Source organism: Dasypus novemcinctus, unplaced genomic scaffold, assembly GCF_030445035.2.
Source record: "Dasypus novemcinctus isolate mDasNov1 unplaced genomic scaffold, mDasNov1.1.hap2 scaffold_189, whole genome shotgun sequence".
NCBI classification, from domain to species: Eukaryota; Metazoa; Chordata; class Mammalia; order Cingulata; family Dasypodidae; genus Dasypus; species Dasypus novemcinctus.
In genome coordinates, this window is record NW_026688167.1 from 97,683 (window position 1) to 117,613 (window position 19,931).

At 50.1% G+C, this 19,931-nt stretch overlaps 1 protein-coding gene across 1 annotated transcript in view; it reads right to left on the reverse strand.

Moving 5' to 3' along the window:
* FAT2 (FAT atypical cadherin 2) overlaps positions 1 to 13,102 on the reverse strand; it is a 109,651-nt gene extending 96,549 nt beyond the window's left edge. Inside the window, exon 1 of the mRNA XM_058292668.2 lies at positions 12,918 to 13,102. The gene's annotated coding sequence lies outside the window, so the exon portion shown is untranslated. The remainder of the gene's footprint in view (positions 1 to 12,917) is intronic.
* Positions 13,103 to 19,931: the final 6,829 nt, after the last annotated feature.

Below are 19,931 nucleotides of genomic sequence, written 5' to 3' on the forward strand. Positions count from 1 at the left end.
GATGACCATGTTTCCTACACTGTGCCTGCTTTGGCCCCGGGTGGTGCCTGCCTGGCTGCTGTAGGCGTTCCGCTTCCTAGACCCCTGATGCTCACTGAGGCCCAGACAGAGGAAGGCACGTGCTCCAGGTCCCCCATCTGAGGGCTGTTCCCTGAGCCTACATTTGGAACTGGAAAATCCCTATACCAGCGGGACCTCCAAGAGCGTGTGGGGAGAGGAGAGGGGGAGGATTCCTATGGGGTCATCCAGTGCAGCCCCACTTCTTCTGGGGATCTCTGGTGGGCAGGATTGTTGAGATCGAAGCCAGTTCCAGGGGAACAGATGTGGCTCAAGCAGTGGAGTGCTGCTTCCCATATCAGAGGTCCAGGTTTGGTCCCTGGTGCCTCCTGAAAACAAATAAACACCAAGCAAACAAACGAAAAAAACAAATCTAGTGAGCCGATGTGGTTCAATGATTGAGGGCCAGCTTCCCACATAGGAGGTCCCAGGTTCATTCCCCAGTACTATAAAAATAAAATTTAAAAAAATTCCAGCTCAGCTCAGAGGAGCCTTGGCCTGAATTTATGAATTAGATTTGGAAATGGAGCAGGGGTCCTAAGTGTGGACTCGCAGAGAGAAAAGAGCCCTGGGACCGACATAGGCTCAAGCCTGACCTCAGCCCTGTGAGAAATCCCTCCTTCCCTCCTCACTGCCTCTGGGCAGCCTCAGGCCAGAAAGTGACCAGGAGGCCCCAGTGTGGGAGGAGGTGTGGAGAGAGGGGAGATGGACTGTCCTGAGGGCCTGCCCTTTGGGAGGGAGGGAAGGCTGTGCCCTGAAGTGAGGAGACAGGCTCCCCAGAGGGGTCTATAGAACCTCTTTCAGTAAGAGAAGAGAGCAAATTGCAGAGGTCTCATCAATTAGGGGATGTTCTTTGGTTCTTGCAACTGTTTGAATCCAATGAAATCTTTTACAAAAGGGCACATAGACACCTAGACTTCAAGTTCCAGCTTTGGATAAATTAAGCCCTGAGCCTCTGTTCTTACTTATCTTTGAAAGAGGGATACCAACGAAACGTACCTCGGACAATTGTTCTAAAGATGAGCCTGAACAATTCATAGTAAACATGTAGCACTATGCATGCCACCTAGCAAAGGCTAAATAAATGCTAGCTGTTGTTATTTTTAAGCTATCATTATCATGTGAAATGCATCTGTGATGGGCAGACTATTGCGTCAACTCAGCCAGTTAATTCTGCCCAATTGTTTGGTCAAGCAAGCACTGGGCTAACTGTAATACAAGGGAATTTATGGACTTTAGTCACCATTGACTTTACTGCAGTGGTAAATCATAGATAGCTGATTACAATTACATCAGTCAGGGAGATTGCCATCAGCAGTGAGTGATGCTTAACCCAATCAGTTGAATCCCTTAAAAGGGGAAGTGATTCCAGCATTGAGAATTTCCCAACTCATCTTTGCATAGCCAGCATCTCCAGAACTCGTCAAGAACCTTCACTGGACTTTCATTGGAGAGCCTGGTTGCAGCCTGCCTGCGGAACCTGGACTTGTGCATCCCCACGGCTGCGTGAGAGACTGATAAAATCGCATACTACTGACAGATAGTCTCTTGCTGATTCTGTTTCCCTAGAGAACCCTGACTAATACAGCATCCAAACAGAGCTGATATAGTAGATGTGAGCAGAGGGGTCCAGAGAGCCCTCCCCCATTCATTGCCTCCCTTTACCTTCTGAGATATCTTTGGGAAATTCCCAGGCCTCCTCAGGATACAGTTTGAAAACCACTATGAGTCTAATCTACGTGTTGTAGAGATGGAAATCTATGCTTAGAGAAGGGCAGGGATTAAACTAAGTCAAACGGCATGTTGGTGGCAGAACTCGAACCCCAGGCTCTTTGCACCAGCCAAAGTGCACCCCCTTCCAATCCTGCTCCTCTCCCAACCTGGAGCCCCTCAGGAATCCACAGAGCCACGGTCCTCACAAAGAAATCATGGCTATTATTAGTTGAAGTTATTATTACAATATATATTATAAAATATAAGAGTTGTAGCTATTATTATTATTACTATAGTAGATGCTCAAAATATATTTGTTGAATGAGGGAATTATTCTCTGTATAACCCTCACTCATGCCCAGGAACCCCTTGTTAGAACACCCCTCTACACATAACACACACACACACACACACACACATCAGCGGAGCTTTGTGACATTCCTTTTCTCCTTGCAGCAATTTGTAACAAGGCTCAAGGAACAACTGGAACAACAGTAAAATGATAAAAATGATTTCTATCTTTCTTGCCCTTTTCCCCATAGTGGGTTCAGAGAAGGAACAGATGTGATCTCATCTGGTGCTTAAATGGGGGTGGGGGTGGGGGAAGGAGTGGGTATGAGATGGTTCCGGGAGGAAGGGCAGTGAAAGCAAAGGGTAGAAAATGTCCTAGACAGTTGGACCCCACAACAATAGGGTCTCCTGATCTTTTGTATTCTGCCACTGACATTTTGGGGTGACCTCTCTGGACCCCATTTTATGTAGTGTGTAAAAAGCAGCTACTCCACACAATCCCCCTCTATCCAGGACACAATAAACTCTGCCTCCCCAGGTATGAGGAGGGGCTGGCACAGGCCCTGCAGTCCCCAGCCAGATGAACCCTGGCCCTCTGAATTGACCCTGAGAAGCTGCCGGGTGAATGGACGTTTCTCCTTGTCGGCTGCTGTGCAGCCGCTCCTGACCAGGGTCTGTCTCTGGCTCAGGCAGCCTGACGTGCAGCAGCACAGGAGGCTCTCGCAGGCCGCAGGATGTGGCCGCTGTGCACTGAGCTCTGCGGTGGGGTGGCCTGCGATGGGGTCCGGCCTCAGCCCCTTGCTGGCTCGGTGAACTTGGATCAATCACTGAAGCTGACCTAGCCCCAGGCGCCCCATACGTAAGCTAGGGAAGATGATGGTAAGGCTGCTATGAGGATCAGTGAAGGCATAGCACAGGGGGCATAGCCGCTGGCAAAGGTGACGACGCAGGGACGGAAGCCTGCTCCTCCTTTGGTGCCACGGGGCCTCGGTAATAGAGCAGAGGGTTACACTGGGGCCCGGGGGAGACCCCTGAGCACATCCCTTCATTCCGCGGGTCTCCATTTCCCCATCTGGAATCAGGACCATTCCCTGTTTTTCTGGCTCTCTGAGCTCCCCTCCACTGAAATATTGTCGAATGGTTCCCTGAAGATGACAAGGTTTGGGGAATATGAAATGCTTGCAAAGACACAAGCAAGACAGATGCTCCCAGCTGACATTTATTTGAACATTGACTATGTGCCAGGCCTGTGATAAGCACTCAGTATGCCTTAAGCTAGCTTACAGCAGCCCTGTGATTCTCCTCATTTTCCAAATGAGAAAAGTAAGACTCAGAGAGCTCACCTAACTTCCAATATCGCACAGCTAGGAGGTGGCCAAGCCAGGATTAAAACTCAGATCACCTGTGTGTGTCTAGCAGTTCCCTGGCCCACCTCCCCATGCCCACAGTTTGGGAAGAGCGATTGGAAAGGGGAAGGGTTACATGCCACCCCCCCCCCCCCCACCTCAGGGACCTTATAACCAAAGGATCCTCTCACGTCGACAAACCCAGATTCTCAACGAAGACTCCATCTGCAGTCCTCCCTGTCCCTCCCACTCCCTCCTGCCCAGTGCAGCCCAGCCCAGCCATCTGTCCGCCCCAACCCCTCTCAGCAGAACTACGTAGGGCAAAGCCAGGCAGGCGGGCAGGTCGTGACAGGTGGGGAGCGGCCCTGTACCACGGGGACAAGACAGGCAGTTCTGCTGTCTGAGGTCTCCCCGCCCCCTCCCCATCTTCCCATCCTCCTGCTGAGCTGCCTGAACCTGACTACTGGGGCCAGAGGCCTGAGAGGGATTAGGGATGATTTGGAACATTCTGAGCCAAGGTGCATTTTAATGAGGGGCAAACGAGCCTCTCCTAGCGGCTCAGCCCCAAAGCTCCACTTCACCTCTGACCAAATAGGCTCACCTTATCCTTGGCAACCCTGCACTGAGCCTAGGCATCCACAGACACACAACTCAACAGAGGTGCTGGGCCCTGGCTGGCTGTGTTCTTACCTGCCAAACTGATGGCTGAATTGATCCCGTGGTTCCAACAATTGGGACTCCCCTGAGGGACATGGGGGTTAAAAAATGAAAACCAAAGCCATATTCCCAACCCCACCCCAGATCTACTGAATCAAAATCCTCAGGAGTGGGGCTCAGGAATCAATGTTTAACAAGTCCCCTGGGTGATTTTGGTGTGACTGCTATTTGGGATCCGTTGAACCATCACTTGGGTTTCTTTAGGATCTGGCATTCTACCATGCCTCATTTCAAACCTGGTATTCCATATATGCCCTGTCCTAGGCTCCAGTGGAACGTGCATGGGGGCAGTTAGGAAAAGACCCCAGTCTTTAAGAAGGTTTTAGGCTTGTATAGTGGTTCTCAAACTAGTGTGTGAAGAATCCTAGCCTCATCCTCAAGAAGTCTGGTTCAGTAGAGCTGTGGGGGAGCCGGAGGGCACATTTTCACTGGAGGAGGTAGGCAAAGCAGACTCAGGTTAACACCAAACCCAAGTTCAAGGACAGACAGGCCAGCAAAGAAGGCAACTGGATGTTTCCCGAGCTTGACTTCACTGAAAGGCTCTGATCTGACCATTGGCATCTCAAACCCCAGAGGCAACCACTCATCTTCCCAAGGACAGGTTTGTCCATCTCCCAGATAGAGACCCAGCCCCACAAACCATGTTCTACTTGCAATAAATAGAACTGAACCCCAATATAAAAGGGCTCCATCCACTATACATAACTTGTGACCCAGCAATTCCACTCCTAGGTATGTACACAACAACTGTTCGCCCAAAAGCCACACAACAACGTTAGCACAGCCCTACTTATAATAGCCCCACATTAGAAACAACTCAAATGTCCATTACTTGCCCAATGGATACATGAATTGTGGTACGGTCCTATAATGGAATACTGCGTGGCAATGAAAGAGAACAATTATTGCTACAGACAACAAACAGTACAGATAAATCTCACTCACATGGTGGGACATGAAAGAAGCCATATAGGGAAGCGAACTTGGCCCAGTGGTTAGGGGGTCCGTCTACCACATGGGAGGTCCGTGGTTCAAACCCCGGGCCTCCTTGACCCGTGTGGAGCTGGCCCATGTGCAGTGCTGATGCGCACAAGGAGTGCAGTGCCACATAGGGATGTCCCCCGCGTAGGGGAGTCCAACGCGCAAGGAGTGCACCTGTGAGGAAAGCCGCCCAGCGTGAAAAAAAAGAGCAGCCTGCCCAGGAATGGCGCCGCCCACACTTCCCGTGCCGCTGACGACAACAGAAGCGGACAAAGAAACAAGACGCAGCAAACAGACACAGAGAACCGACAACCGGGGGGGGGGGGTGGTGGTGGAATTAAATAATTAAATAAAAAATAAATCTAAAAAAAAAGAAAGAAGCCATATATAAGAGTCTATACTGTGTCATTCCATCTAGATCAAGTTCAAAAACAGGCAAAACAGTCTATGGATTAGATTAAAATAAAGTTACCTTGGGGGTTCAGTGGTGGGAAGAAAACACAGGAGTTTCTAGAATGGTGGTAACGTTCTTTTTGTTTTTTTAACCTGGGTGCTGGTTAGCCTGTGAACAGTTCATGGAGCTGTACACTTAGGATTTGTACACTTTTCTGTATGTGTATTATATTTCATTTACAAGTTCTTTTTTAAGGCACCAGAAGAGAACTCAAAAGAAGACTTAAAGGGAGAGAAATTTAAATAATGAAAGCATTCTGTCTATTGCAAGTCGCAGGCGGGCAATGGGATCTTGGACTCCTCTTGCCCCAAGAACCAGGAAGGAGACAGTCCTCAGAAAGCAAGCAGCATGGGAGCCGTGCCAGGGCATACCAGGGCTGTGGAAACCGCCGCCTCAGCAGTTCCCTTCCCGCCCACCCCCGGCCCCACCCTCCTGGGACTGCAAAGACAATGGCCCGTCCTCCTCAACCAGGTCGGGAGCAGCTGAGTTCCCGTTTATTGGGGTTTACTTTACTTGGTTTTTTTCTGACCTCAAAGCAGTTTTCTGGTCCATATTCTTATTCAACCCCCTTAAAGACCATCTTGTAGAGGCCTGGAGAGCAATCAAAAGCCCGTCCAAATGTATAACACGGGGAATCTAGTGGTGGATGATGGACAATGGTTAACAGGAAATGTGAGAACATTTTCTCCTGATCGATAACAAATACATAATACTGATATAGGGTATTAATAATTGGAGGGGTTGGGGAAAAAATATACCAAGTGTATGGTATGGGCTAAGTGTTACTATAAGTGTAAGTATTTTGATGATGATCTTTCATAGTTTGTAACAAATGCTTCACAACAATGCAAGGTGGTGGTGGTGGAGAGATGCACGGGAGCCCTGTATGATGACATGCATGTTTGTTTTGTAAATGGGCAAATTTTACTATACATTCATTGCTTATGTACATTTATATATGAATGATATACTTCAATAAAAGTTTATTTTAAAAAGAAAAACAGCCCTTCCAAGCTCATACTGCTAGCAAGTGGCCAGATCAGGACTCAAACATAAGGCTTCAGACTGGAAATCTTAACACTCCCGTGATTACAGCACAGTGCTCCACTTAGCAGTTCTCCGTGGATCTCTTTGAAGCCTTCAACATTGTTTTGGTTAAGATAAAGAGGAGAATCCTTCAACAACACAAGGCAGTGGGTATTAACATATCATCCCCATATTCACAAAGAAAAACTGAGGGCCAGAGAGTTCAAGTGCCTAGTCCAAGTTCAATGGCAATTATGGCACATGTGTTGGAAAAAATGGTCTGTCTGACTTGAGTATGAGCTCTGAACTGCTAGTCCAGACCAGTGGTTCCCAAACCCAGGAGAACCTCACCTGAAGTCCTCTTGGAGCTTGTAAAAATACAGATTCCATGGACCCCTCCCCCAACCAGATTCTAATTCTGTAGACTGCGTTGCTAAGGAATCTGTATTTGTAACAACAGCCCTAGGCATTTAGGAAGCTCAGCTCTAAACTAGAATGCCACTGAAACATGACAGTCAAAACAAAACTATTCAAAGATAAAGTTTAATTTCGTAACTTCCAAATTAACTTGCTGTATCTCCCTAATAATTAGAGTTCTCTGAATGATGGTTCACAACCCTACAAGGAGTGGCTTCTCCATCCTCAGAGGTATTGGTGAATAATCTGACTGGCTGCAGAACAGTTACCCTTGGGATAGCGGGTAGTGACCTGCAGGTGACATCAGAGTGGGGTTCTGGGGGGAGCTGATAATGTCTGCTACCTGCTCTGGTTGCTGGTTACAAAGTATATGTTCATTTTGCAAAAATTCATGCAACGGTAACTTATTACTTGTGCTTTTTTTTTTTGAATGCTTACCAAAGGAAAAAGTCTGACCCCTTGTAGGAGATACTGTATGAAAAATCTTTATACTGAGTAGGTTATACTAGGGGCCCAATGGGATTTTCCTAATTGTACATGTACAAGAGTTTGCGATTCTAGGATTTGAATTTTCCAGGATGCTATGATTCTTTGAGTCAGTTTCCATGACCTCAAAAGCACCCCCCCCCCCCCGCAAATCTGTAATATTAATAATAGCTAACTTTTAGTGAGTTCTTAATATGTGGCAATTACTATACTAAGTGCTTTATGCGTATCAACTTAAAGTGTCTGTGCAAGGTAGACAGTATTATAAACCCCTCAGAGAGGTGAAGTGATTTATCCAAGGTTACAGAGGCAGGAAGTAGAAAAGGCAGGACCTGGTTGCCGAGCTCACACGCCCAATCACTATGACAAACTCCTGCACCATCAAGTTCCTACCACTCCACCAAGTTCCTAGCACTCCCCAAGGCCGTCAAAGTGCTTAAAATGATGCATTTTGTGGCTTTTTAGATTTGCATTGATTGGAAGGACCCAGAGCACAGGAGATGCTGCAGGAACAGGCAGCAGCTCTGGCCTGGGACACATGAGTCCACACAGGCCAGTGCACACACATGCTGATGTCACCCCATGGCTGGCATGCACGGTCCTGCTCAGCTGTGCCTACACAACTGCTGTGGGTGCTGGAGCTGAACAGGAGGAGAAGAATTCTCCTCTGTGGGCTCCCTGTCCCAAGCCAGGAGATGGATAGCTGCCCTTTTCCTGCCACCTCAGGTGGCCTCAGAGGGTTTGTTCCAGTCTTGGGGGTGGAAAAAGAAGGGGGCTGGAGAGGGATTTCTCTCTTCTGCAGGTTCCAAACTGGAAAGTGTACAAGCTATTACTCCTTTCAGAAGGAGATGGATTTTAGAAGATCATTTGTTAATCAATGGGTAATGGTCAAATAGCAGGCATCCTGTGTGGTCAAAGTGCAGACAAGGAGATGCTAAATCTAATCTGATCTTCCTTAAATTCATCCTCCAGCCCTGGGCCACTTAAACCTAGCCAGGGCACTCTTCGGCTTAAACTCCTTCAACAACCCTCTAACACATACAACATAAAAGCCATGCTCCTTGGCATGGAATACAGGTCTTCAGTGATTTGGCGCCATCCAGCCTCTCAGACCAAATGTCCAGTTGTTCTCTGCCCAGCACTCATTCTGCCATTTTGTTTCGTTTTTCACCACTATGCCTTTGCGTATGCTCTTTTCTCTCCCTGAGATGCCTTCCCTCTTTTCTTTTCTTGTTTAACTCTTATTTAGCCTTCAAAACTGATGCTTGGGAAGCGGACTTGGCCCAGTGGTTAGGGCATCTGTCTACCACATGGGAGGTCCACGGTTCCAACCCCGGGCCTTCTTGACCCGTGTGGAGCTGGCCCATGCGCAGTGCTGATGTGCGCAAGGAGTGCCGTGCCACACAGGGGTGTCCCCCGCGTAGGGGAGCCCCATGTGTAAGGAATGCACCCATAAGGAGAGCCGCCCATTGCAAAAGAAAGTGCAGCCTGCCCAGGAATGGTGCCACACACACAGAGGCTGACACAACAAGATGACGCAACAAAAAGAAACACAGATTCCTGTGCTGCTGACAACAACAGAAGTGGATAAAGAAGAAGACGCAGCAAATAGACACAGAGAACAGACAACTGGGGCGGTGGGGGGGGGGGGGGGAGGGTGGGAAGGGGAGAGAAATAAAATAAATAAACAAATCTTTAAAGAAAAACAAAAACTGATGCTTGTTGCTTCCTCCTCCAAGAAGCCTTCATCAAACCCATAACTGGGTAACTATGCATCATCCAGGCCTCATGGCACCCTAGTTTGCCTCTATTCTACCTATGTCAAGTTATAGTGCCATCTCTTTGTGAACCTAACTCCCCCAACATGAGCCTTTGGAGGCCTGACACACAGTAGATGCTCATTAGGTGTCTATTGAGAGGTCAGAAGCTGTGTGACTTCAAGAAAGGGGATTAACTTTTCTGGGTCTTTATTCTTCTCCACACAGAAAACAATAATAGCAACAACAACAACAAAAAGAAGGGGTAGTGGATAATCATGGTTCACCTGCAGGACAGTTGTGCAGCATTAAAGAGAAGGAATGTGCAAAGCTGTCCAACCTGGCCCCTGGCACATAGAGGGGCTCAGGAAATGAGAGTTCTTTCACTGCTTAAAGTCCACACTCACAAAGAACTCGCCAACGAGGGTATACCCACCCATGGCACCATCACAAATTAGCCGTGGGACTCTAGGCAAATCATTCAAACTTTATGGTTCCATCTGTAAAATGAGACCAGACACTTTCTATCATGCAGTTACAGGCATATGCTGACTCACTGGCCATAGCACTGGGCGGTATGTAGATGCGTGAGTGGGTTGGTGGGTGTTGGGGGAGCGGGTCTGATAGATAGTTTTATGCCCCCCAGATGACAGTTTACAGTCTAGGGATCAATCCTGTTGCTTATCTCAAATTGTCTCCAGGGAATATGGGGGTGATTCACCAGCCTCCAAGACCACCTATGTGGGAAATAGGACCCTAAGTAGGGTGGGAGGAGAGAGGCAGAGGAAGATCAAAAGATGTGTGTAGGGAAGCGGCTGTGGCTCAAGCTGTAGAGAGCCTGCTTCCCACATGGAGGTCCTGGGTTTGTTTCCCAGTGCCTCCTAAAAACAAAACCACAACAAAAAATAAACAACAAGCAAACAAACAAAAAAACCAACTCTGGGGAACCGATGTGGCTCAGTGGTTGAGCACCAGCTTTCCACATATAAGGTCCCAGGCCAATCCCTGGCCCTGGTACCTCAAAAAAGAAAAGAAAAGATGTGGGTAGTGGTCTGCCTTCCCCACTTAGTGTGTGACCTCATTCTAGTTACCTGCCTTCTCTGGTGGGGCCTCATTGTCACTATCTGTCTTGTTCAGATGGAGGCTCTCAGGATTCTCCATGCTCTGGACTTTGTATATGACTGGATTAGGGCTAACATTTAGCCTCTCTAAGCTGCAGTTCTCATCAATGAATTAGAAATGAAGATTTACTCGTTCATTCAAATGACTGAGCTTCCGTTACGTGACAGACACTGTACCGAACACAGGAAGCAGAGCTGTAAGCACGTCAGACCCCGGGCTTATGTTTTAGTAGGAGGGACAAGGTCAACAAACATTACTCAAATAATTAATAACTATTCTTATGATTAGAGTTAGGAAGAGAAACTTCAAGTTGCTGTGAGATGATATCCACTGCAGGAGCCAATTAACTGATGACTGTGAGCATAATAAGGCCCTGTGAATTACTTGCATTACCTCATTTAATTCTCACATCAGTTCTGAGGAAAGAATTCTTATTAGCCCTGTTTTTCAAGTGAGAAGACTGAGGCTTAGAGAAATTGAGGACCAAGTCACACAACTAATAAAGGAGCATATCCAGGATTTGGAGCCACACTTTTCTTTGTAAATCTGTTCACACTCCTCCATGTAAATATAAACATCCTTATCATTAGTCATAGAAATACTGGTCTCGAGTTTCTGAGCTAACCCAGCCTGTGCAAGGGTCCCAGGAACCAGAGGTTTCCAAAGGCTACGCCCACCCCAGACTGAAAGGCACCCAAAAGGTAGGACCCATTAAGAGGTCACAGGCAAGTCCCCTGACCTTACCAACCCCATGGGTCCCCCAGGCACACACTCGTTTTCTCTAAAACTTAGCATCCGCCCCACGGCCTCTCCCACCTGCCCTGCCTGGCCAGCAGCAGTGCTGCCGCTTCCTGACACGGGGAGGGAGAATTCACAGCCAAGGTGAGTCCAGTTGCACCCGGGGCACAGTATGCAGGCAGACCCTCCCTGCAGAAAGCTGGGCACCCCTGGTGCGCGGGGGCTGGGGAGCACCAGTGTCCTTCCAGGTCTGGTTCTCAAGTCCTTAAACATCGCTAAGAGTCACAGAGCCACAGAAGGGAGTTCCAGAAGAAACCTTGGCTCACTCTTGGTCTACCCCCCACACTCCCCATTTTACAGATGAGGAAACTGAGGCATAGGGAACAAGTGGCAGAGGAGGCACCCGGCTGACCCCAGGCCCCCTGTTCTACTCCATCAGTCCAGCCAACATCATGGACTCACATCTCTCTGCAAAAAGTGCAACGCGCTCCACGGAGGCCCCGGGGAACACCCAAGCTTGTCTCTTTCTGACATTACGTCCCTCAACTGAAAAGTGGAGACAATGACTCCTACTCTGCCTACCCAGCACGGCTGTTGGGCTGAATCGATTAAGAAAAGATCTTAATACTAACCCAGCCACTTTCCTTTTATAGGGAAGTGAACCGTCCTGGCTCACACAGCCTGGGAGCCACAGAGGCATGACTAATGCAGTTCTCTTTTCACCCTGCCACATGGCCTGGCTTTCAAAACTCAAAATGTTCAGAGACCATGCATACTTAGCACCGTCCTAGAACACAGGAAGCGTTCGACACACATTAGCCCTAACACTCGGAGCTGTGTCATACGCGAAGGGCACTTTGACAGGCCCCAGCCTTCCTAACTGTAAAACGAGGCTCTGACCCCCTGAGTCAGTTTCTCTACCTCCCTCCTCTCCTACCAGCCATCACTTTGGAGTGTGGCCAGGGACAGACAGCCTTTCTGAGCCCTTGGCACACCACGGCCGGCCTTGCTGCTCCCACACTGGGGCAAAGAGCACCCCATCTCCCATGCCCAGGGCCGGGAGTTGCTGAACTCTGGCTCGGGGGCTCTACTCAGTGTTCTACTCTGGCTCCCCTGCTTCCAAAGACAGGCATCAGATTCCTGCTTCCCCCCACTCTGCCCAGCCTGGGCCCACCTCGGGTGCCTCTCAGACTCGCAGCCTTTCACAGCCTTGAGAGGAGAGACGCACCCCATTTTACAGTCAAGGAGCTGAGGTTCTACTCCAAGTGCCTCTAAGAGCCGTGGCAGATCCCGGGCTGGCCCAGGTTATCTGACTCTCACTGTGGCCCTCCGTCCTCCTCACTGGGTGCCTTTGTCTGGCCCCCTGGACACATGCAAGAAGCCTCTCGGTTCTCTGGCCCCAGCACTTCCCCCGGCAACAGCAGAGGAAGTCGCCATTCCCGTCCCAACCCTATAGGCTCATCCCCAGAAAGTCCAGGCAGGGGATTTAATTCCTCCAATTACAAGAGGTCCTATTTTCCACATGTGCTTATATGACCTTGCTCCTCCAAGGAGGTCAAAGTCCTAGCCCTGTCCATTCCTGGGTCTCAATTCCCACCCCTCAGGCTCTGGCTGGCTGCAGCCACGGCTCCTTTCAGTACACATAGGTGATCCAAAGCCAGGTGCCTCTGCACTGCCCCCTCCATGCCTGCCCCAGGCATCTCCTGATTCTTCCCCAACCTGCCTGGAGCCCCGGGTGTCCGCCCGACAAGTCAGGAGAATGGACTAGCTTTGCAGCCCCTCCCCCATCTTCCTATCACGGGCAGTCCTTACCTGCGCCCTTCAGGTAGGGGAAGGTGCCCCGGGGTGAGCTGCTGGGCTTGAGCCCCTTTCACGAGGGCCAGGCTGACCTGCTCAGGTGGGAGGTGCAGAGTCGCGTGAGCAGGAAGGCGCGCAGTCCAAAGAGGCTGCCGAGAAAGTTAGAGTAGGTGTGTCCCAGCCCAGGAGGAGGAGGGAAAAAGAGGTGGGGAGAACTGAGGCGGATCATCCCCTCCTGCCAGCTTTCTGTCTCACGGAGAGGGAGGGAGGAAGCCAATTGGTTTGTGGCCCAGAACTCACGGTAGGGAATCAAGTCATGGAAAATGACGGCTGGAAGGGAGCTGAGAAATCAGGCTCATCTCCACCTCCCGTCTCGGTTTTACAGAGGGATAAACTGAGGCCCTAGACAGGTGGTACGTGCCCGAGTTGCACAGAGACCACAAGGGAACAGGAAGAGATCCCAGTCACACAGTTCTCAGGCCAGTGCTCCATCCCCCTCCACCCTCCAGAGCAGAGACTCACAGCCTGAGCCTTCCCCCGCCCCCCCAAAAAGTAAGATCATATAAAATACATGCCTACGCCTTTGGAGCCATAGAGAACCGGAGCGAGATGCTGGTGCTGCCATTTCCTAGTTCGGTAACCTTGAGTGAGTTACTTAGGCTGAGGCTGAATTTCCTGTTTGAAAAGGTGGAGACAGAAATAGCCCCTACCTCATGGAGTTGGGGTGAGGTTTAAATGAGATAAGGGATGATGAAAGACGCTGAGCAGAGAAAGCCCCCATGAAAGGTAATTCTCGGTGTTATCAGCTATGACTCCCTGGATAAGTGACTTAACCTCTCCAAGTTTTGGCTTCCCTATCTGTAAAATGGGGGGAAACCAGAATACTTACTCCATAAGGTTGAGCAGATTCATGAGATGGACAATGTACGTAAAGGGCAAAGCAGAGTACCTGGCAACCCACCGGAATGCAAGACACCTGAGATATGATACATTTTATGAGGCGCCTCTCTGCTCTGGGGGCAGAGGAGAGGTGGGGCTCAGTGGGGTAAGGGGGAGGGAAAATTCAAGAGAAAAGTCTTGAGAGTCGGTGCCCCTTGGAGATGGCTGCATCGCAGCCTGGTGTGGCTGCAGAACAGAAGGCACTTGTGTGACTATCCTGAGTGAAGAACGTGGGGCAAGCCCACGACCATCCCTGGCCCTCAGTTTGTCTTGAAATAAAGAAGGGGGTGGATTAGACCAGTTGTTCTTGACCTGTGGTCTCTGGAGCACAGCATTAGTATCACCTGGAACTTTGCTGGAAATGTCAGTTCTCAGGTCCCAATCCAGTCCTACTGAATCCCAACCCAGGAATCTGTTTGAACAAGCCCCCAGGGGACTCTGATGTCTGATCAAATGTGAAGCCCACTAAGCTAGACTAACCCAAGAGCCCTTCCCAATGTCACGGTCTGTCAATTGCCCTGATCCCCCAGAAGATCAAAGCCCTGCTGCCTCCAATCCTAAATCCATGTCCCATTCCCAGTGCCAGGTTCAGGCTGTCTTGGGCTGGCTGAAATCAGCAACAGAGGGCAAAATGGTCTTCTAGGTGGTGGTTCTCAGGGGTTCTCAATTCTGGCTTCACATTGGGATCACCTAATGCTCTGTCCATCTCTTCCCCTACCCCCAAAGATTGGTGGGGAAAGGGGTCAGCCAGGTAGAGAAGCAGTGTTTTAAGGGAAGAGAAGAGTTAGAGAGGAATTAGCCTTCCTCTCCCCCACTGCCACCTGTTTTAATCCTACAATGCATTCATTTTCTCATTTCGAGGGTGTGCACACGGGCGAAGCCCTACACTGCCCTTCTTCCTGGCACTGCACTAGGCACTGGGAACATGGAGGTAAATGGAATCTTTCCTGCCCCCAGAGCCAGAAATGACTCTGCATCAATCCTATCTGATCCGCTCCTTTCCTCCCAGGGCTCAAGGCTCCTCTCGGCATCCAAACGATCAAGTCTTCATTTGCAGACCTCTAATTACAGGGAGCTCATTACCTCTCCTAGAAGTCAGTTCAGACTCTTAGCAATCCTACCTGGTGTTCAGCTTAACAGCACCCCTAGAACTTGTTAATAAACAAGAATTATTTGTACCATTGGTTATTATACTATCATTAAATTATATATTATTATACTATGAATATAAGCTATGTGACTCAAGGCAAATGATTTAATTTTGCCATCTCCATTTCCTCGTTTGTTAAATGGGGTCATAACACAGGGGCAACTCGGAACAGTTCTACTTCCCCTGTCATGTGACAAAAGCTGAGGCTTGGCTGCCCTGGGTTCCTTGGCTAGGGTCTGGCCGTCTAGAAGTTTGGGCTGGATCCTATGCATAAGTGGTCATAGTGCTTAAAGAGGAGTGCGAGGGCCTTGGCTATCATCCAGCTCTCAGGGAGGTGTTCCTTCATGGAGCTGCTGCAGCCACTGTAGGCCGTGCCCTCAGGGGTCTGACAACAGCATCAGGGATGACCCCGGGCACCAAGCAGGCTGCAGAGGGTGGTTCTCAAGATGTCCAGTAGGAATCCTTCCCACAGTCTGTCTCGGGCCTGATTGAGGGGACTAGGGATTTGCAGCATGAGGGGAGCTGCTGTGGTCTGCTCTGGAGGGCATGCTAACCTGAGCAATTATCCATTTGGCTGATTGCTGCCCAAGTCTCCAGCCTGGGCCGAGTAATCATTAACTGGACGGAGGGTGGCTGGGGGCATCCCGAGCCCTTTGACTAGTCATGTGCAGAGGGGCGGTCGGCTGTCTCCCCTCAAGGCCCCCCATGTAGGGCAAGGCTGGGCTCCAGCCTGTCCAGTGCAGGGACTGTCTGCAGCGTGGGGGTGGGGGGATGTGGGAATCAGGATGTAAGGCAGAACCCCATAACGCTATGCCGATCCCCTCCCTCTCCTGACCTGGGCGCCCTGGTCCTTCTCCCTGTCTGCCTCAGGACCTTTTCGGTCTGTCTTCTGGGTCTCCAGCCTCCCATGCACCAGGGAAATTGGACTCATTCCTGAGCCCCTGCTCACAGCTTCCTGGACACCTCAAATCCCCTCTCTGCCTGCTGAGGGAGCTCAGATGCCACCTCCCCTCTGTGAGCTCCCCGGGCCATGCACCTGCCCCGGGCTAGAAGTGATGATAACAGTAATAGCTCATCATGTCCGGCCCTGCGCTCAGCAAGCTGCAGGGATTATCTCGTTTCTCTGACCACCACCTCGGTGGATTATTCCCCATTTTTCAGATAAAGAAACTGAAGCTCAGAAAGGCTTCAATTCCTTGCCCAAGGTCACCAGTCCTGATTGAGCTGGGTTTCAAGCCCCGATCTGGCGGAAGCCAATAACCACCGGATGGGACGGCCCTGGGTCTCTCCCTCCTCCCCACAGCCCCGTGTGTGACCCTGCTTTGTGTTTAATATGTGTGTAACCTCTCTCCACTTCAATCCCTGTCCCACTCTACTTTAAGCTCCTCAGAGATGGATCTGTGTCAAATTCAGTGGTCTCGGCCCTGGCTGCGCATTGGATCAGCTGGGGGGGGCTTTTACAAATCCCAATGCTCAGATCCCACTTCAGACCAATGACCTAAGAGCCTCTGGGCATGGATCTGGGCATCAGAGTTTTCTAGCACAGTGCCAGGCACATCCTAGGCATTCAGGACAATTACATAGGATTCTCAATCTTCTGCCTGAGCTCAGTTTCTCTGTTTCAATAATGCAGGTGTTGAGCTCTGCTCTGGCATCCGAAGGTTGTTGTATTCTTTACCGGTACGCTGCAGGCATCTACCTAGAAAATAGTCACTGTCCTTTTCTCCTCTGCACCTGGGGAGAGCTATATTATCCCCGTATGGACTGGGCAGCCTCTTTTTCTCTCCATCATAGGCTTTTCTTTCTAAAGCAATACAGCCACATTCACTCTGTGACCAGGCACTGATGTCAACTGTGAACTGGAGGGCCAATTTCAATGTGACCATGAGTCTGGAAGCGGAGATACTATTACTTTATTTTTGTTTTTATAGACTGAACCCCCTGGAGTCCTTCTTCAGGGGAAGGCTAGAGGCCTGGGTTTCTTCAGTGAAAATCACAGGCACAGACATCAGATGCGGCACACCACAGATACGTATGCCACGTCGGGTGACCGACTGTCCCGGTTTGCCTGAGACTGAGGGATTTCCCAGGCTGCGGGACTTCCAGTGCTAAAACTGGGACAGTCCAGGGAAACCAGGGTGGTTGGTCACCCTAGCTGAGGAAAATGCTATGTTAATGCACCACATTTGTTGCATATACAGAGTAGGTGCTGAGTGAGTTTGCGACACCTTAGAAGACCAGACTCAAAATGTAAAGAAACAAACAGAAAAACAGAACAAAACCAAGAAGGCCAGGCTCAAGGAAAGAGTCACCTCATTTGGGGACAGTTGGTTGATGGGCTGGTTACACTGAGACAATCTATTCAGTGAACATGAAATGCAAGCTGTCATATTCACTGCCGGGGTCCCTGTCATCATACTGCGTTCTCCCTGGGGAGACAGGTATAGAGCGGAGACCCTCAAACCTGGTCTGTGGACCTGTGGGCAGGAAAGGGTCAGAGGCTGGGCTGTCAAAGGGATGGGATGCCTTTAAGGAAGATGAAGTCATCGGGGCATGAGGCCACCTGGAACCTTGAGGGCTGCAGCCGGGAGGGAGAAGCAGAAGGAGGAAGGCAGGTGGGCCGTGGGGGCCGGGCCTGGGATGTCAGCTCTGCGGCTAACAGACGGGACCCAGCAGGAGTGGGAACAGCCAGCCCTGGCGTTGCCTGGGGTGCCCGGGAATGTAATCAAACACTCAGCAGACCTGCTGGCCACGGGCATCTGGGCACCACCGGGCCCTCCAGCTCATCCCGAACCCCAACCGGCAGTTCTGACGGGTTCCTGCCAGGAGAAGCGACTGGCTTTTTTGGACAGGCCTGTCGGCATGAGCTCATCTGCCGTCAATCAAGATGGCGGCTGCTGGTGGGCTGGAGCTGGGGCTGGTGCAATGGCCTGGTTAGGCCGCCCTGCAGGGAGACTGGGAGGTGGTGAGCCACTGTGGACGTATAGAACCTTGGAGGCTATCCCAACCTTACCTGGCCCCAGACTGGGCCCAGGGAACCAGTAACCCTCCCATGCCCCCTTATCCATAATCACAAACTACATTTCAGTATCAGTTCCCATTTCTCCCCATCATACAGTAACAACACAATAACAAGAATAAAATAATAACTGTGTTAATAATAAAAACTATTTATTGATGATGTATGAAGTACCAGGCAGAGTGCTAAGCATCATCTCATTTAATCCTATTCTCATTCTCATTTTGCAGAGGAAGAAACCAGATCAGGAGGCTTAAGTGCTGGGTCAGGATCTGAATTAAGTTCATCTAGTTCTAAGACTGTGCTCTAACCACTACCCTTATTCTATGCTCCAGTGGATTCACGGGACTGCTTCATGGGCATGACACCTGTGCTTAGAAGGAACCCTCACTTGGCTTGATGCTCTGTTCCCTCTGTCTTGTAAATCTTAATAACTTTTGAATAAGGGACTCCATATGTTCATTTTGCACTGGACCTGACAAATTATGTAGCCAATTCTGCTCATCTGACAGCCTGCTGCTGCCCAGCTACAGCCTGGATTTGCTGGGTGCCCGCCTGGATTGTCTGTCTCCCCTACCTATCTGAGCCATCTCAAAATTGCCTGCTCGGGAACTTTTCCCAGTGTCCCCACCCAACTCCCCATGAACAGCTTGGGGGTTTGTGGGCACTTGTCAGGGAAGTGGAGCACAGGGAGAAATTGAATTTGAAGTCAGACAGACCTGCATTCAAATCCAGGTCTGCATCTTGAGCATGTTACTTCACCTCTCGGTGGAGCAGTTTCCTCACCTGCCAAATGGAAAGGATAATAGTTCTTATCTTGGAGGGTTGTGAGGATTAAATAAAGTAATGACCCAGTAAAACACGAAGCACCATATCCAAGGCAAAAAGTCTTAATACTCTGCATCAGTTTGGTGTCTAATTCACCTATGAATTTCCCAAAGTTCTCTGCAAAGTGCTAATGAAATGTGAGAAGTGCAAAGCAATGAATAAGTGCAAAATTGCTTGGGGAGTGCTAAGTGCCACACGTGTGAGGAGTAGGATATGATTTCTCAGATGAAGAAATTAAACCTAGCAAGGCCACAAGCCCTGCCTTGGGAGCGTCGATCCTGCTGGGTCACTTCAAAGCCAGCAGCAGGGCATCAGCCCTCAGAGGCAGGAGTCTCTTCTCTGCTGTCTGAATTCCAGAGGCAGCTCTGGCAGCCCAGCCAGCCCTATTTCCCTCAGACCTTCTGCCCAGGCTAGGAAAAGGCCAGCCCGGAAGGAGGAAACCCAGGAAACCACAACCTGGCAGGGCCAGCAGGGATAGAGGCCAGGTCTGCTGCAAAGTAGGGTTTGCTGGGCCACTCTGGGTTCCTCAGCAGCCTAGCGTCTCCCCACAGGCCCGGCCTCAGGCCCCGTCTAGGCCCAAGGTTCTGGGAGTGTTGCTGGGGGGAGAAAGGCTCATTGGCTCAGTGGTTTTCTAACTTAGAGTTTATAGGAATCATTGGGTAGGGGTGGAGGAGGGGGGACCAGGTTTGTTAAAAATGCACATTCCAGACCCCACTCCCCAGAGAGTCTGATTCAGAAAGTCGAAGGAACAGCCCAGGATTCTGTATTTTTAAATGAGTCTCCAAGTGGTTTCAGGAGCAAAACTAAGTGTGGGAGCCACTGATTCAGTTCACTTTCAAGATGAGAAGGCTGAGGTCAAGAGAGGGAAGGGAATTTTACCAGCGGTCACCCAGCAACTAGGCTGTCAAAATGGGAACTGTATGGTTCTGCTCAGATCCCTGCCCCTCGCTGGAGAGAGGTGGGATCCCCAGGAGGAAAACTACCTGGGTGGGGGAATGCCAGGAAGGGGAGAGGGTCTGAGTCCAGGACAACCTGAAAAATTTAAGAGATCAGCAATGTTTGCCTCCAACCTCCCTCACCATTCTTACCCGAC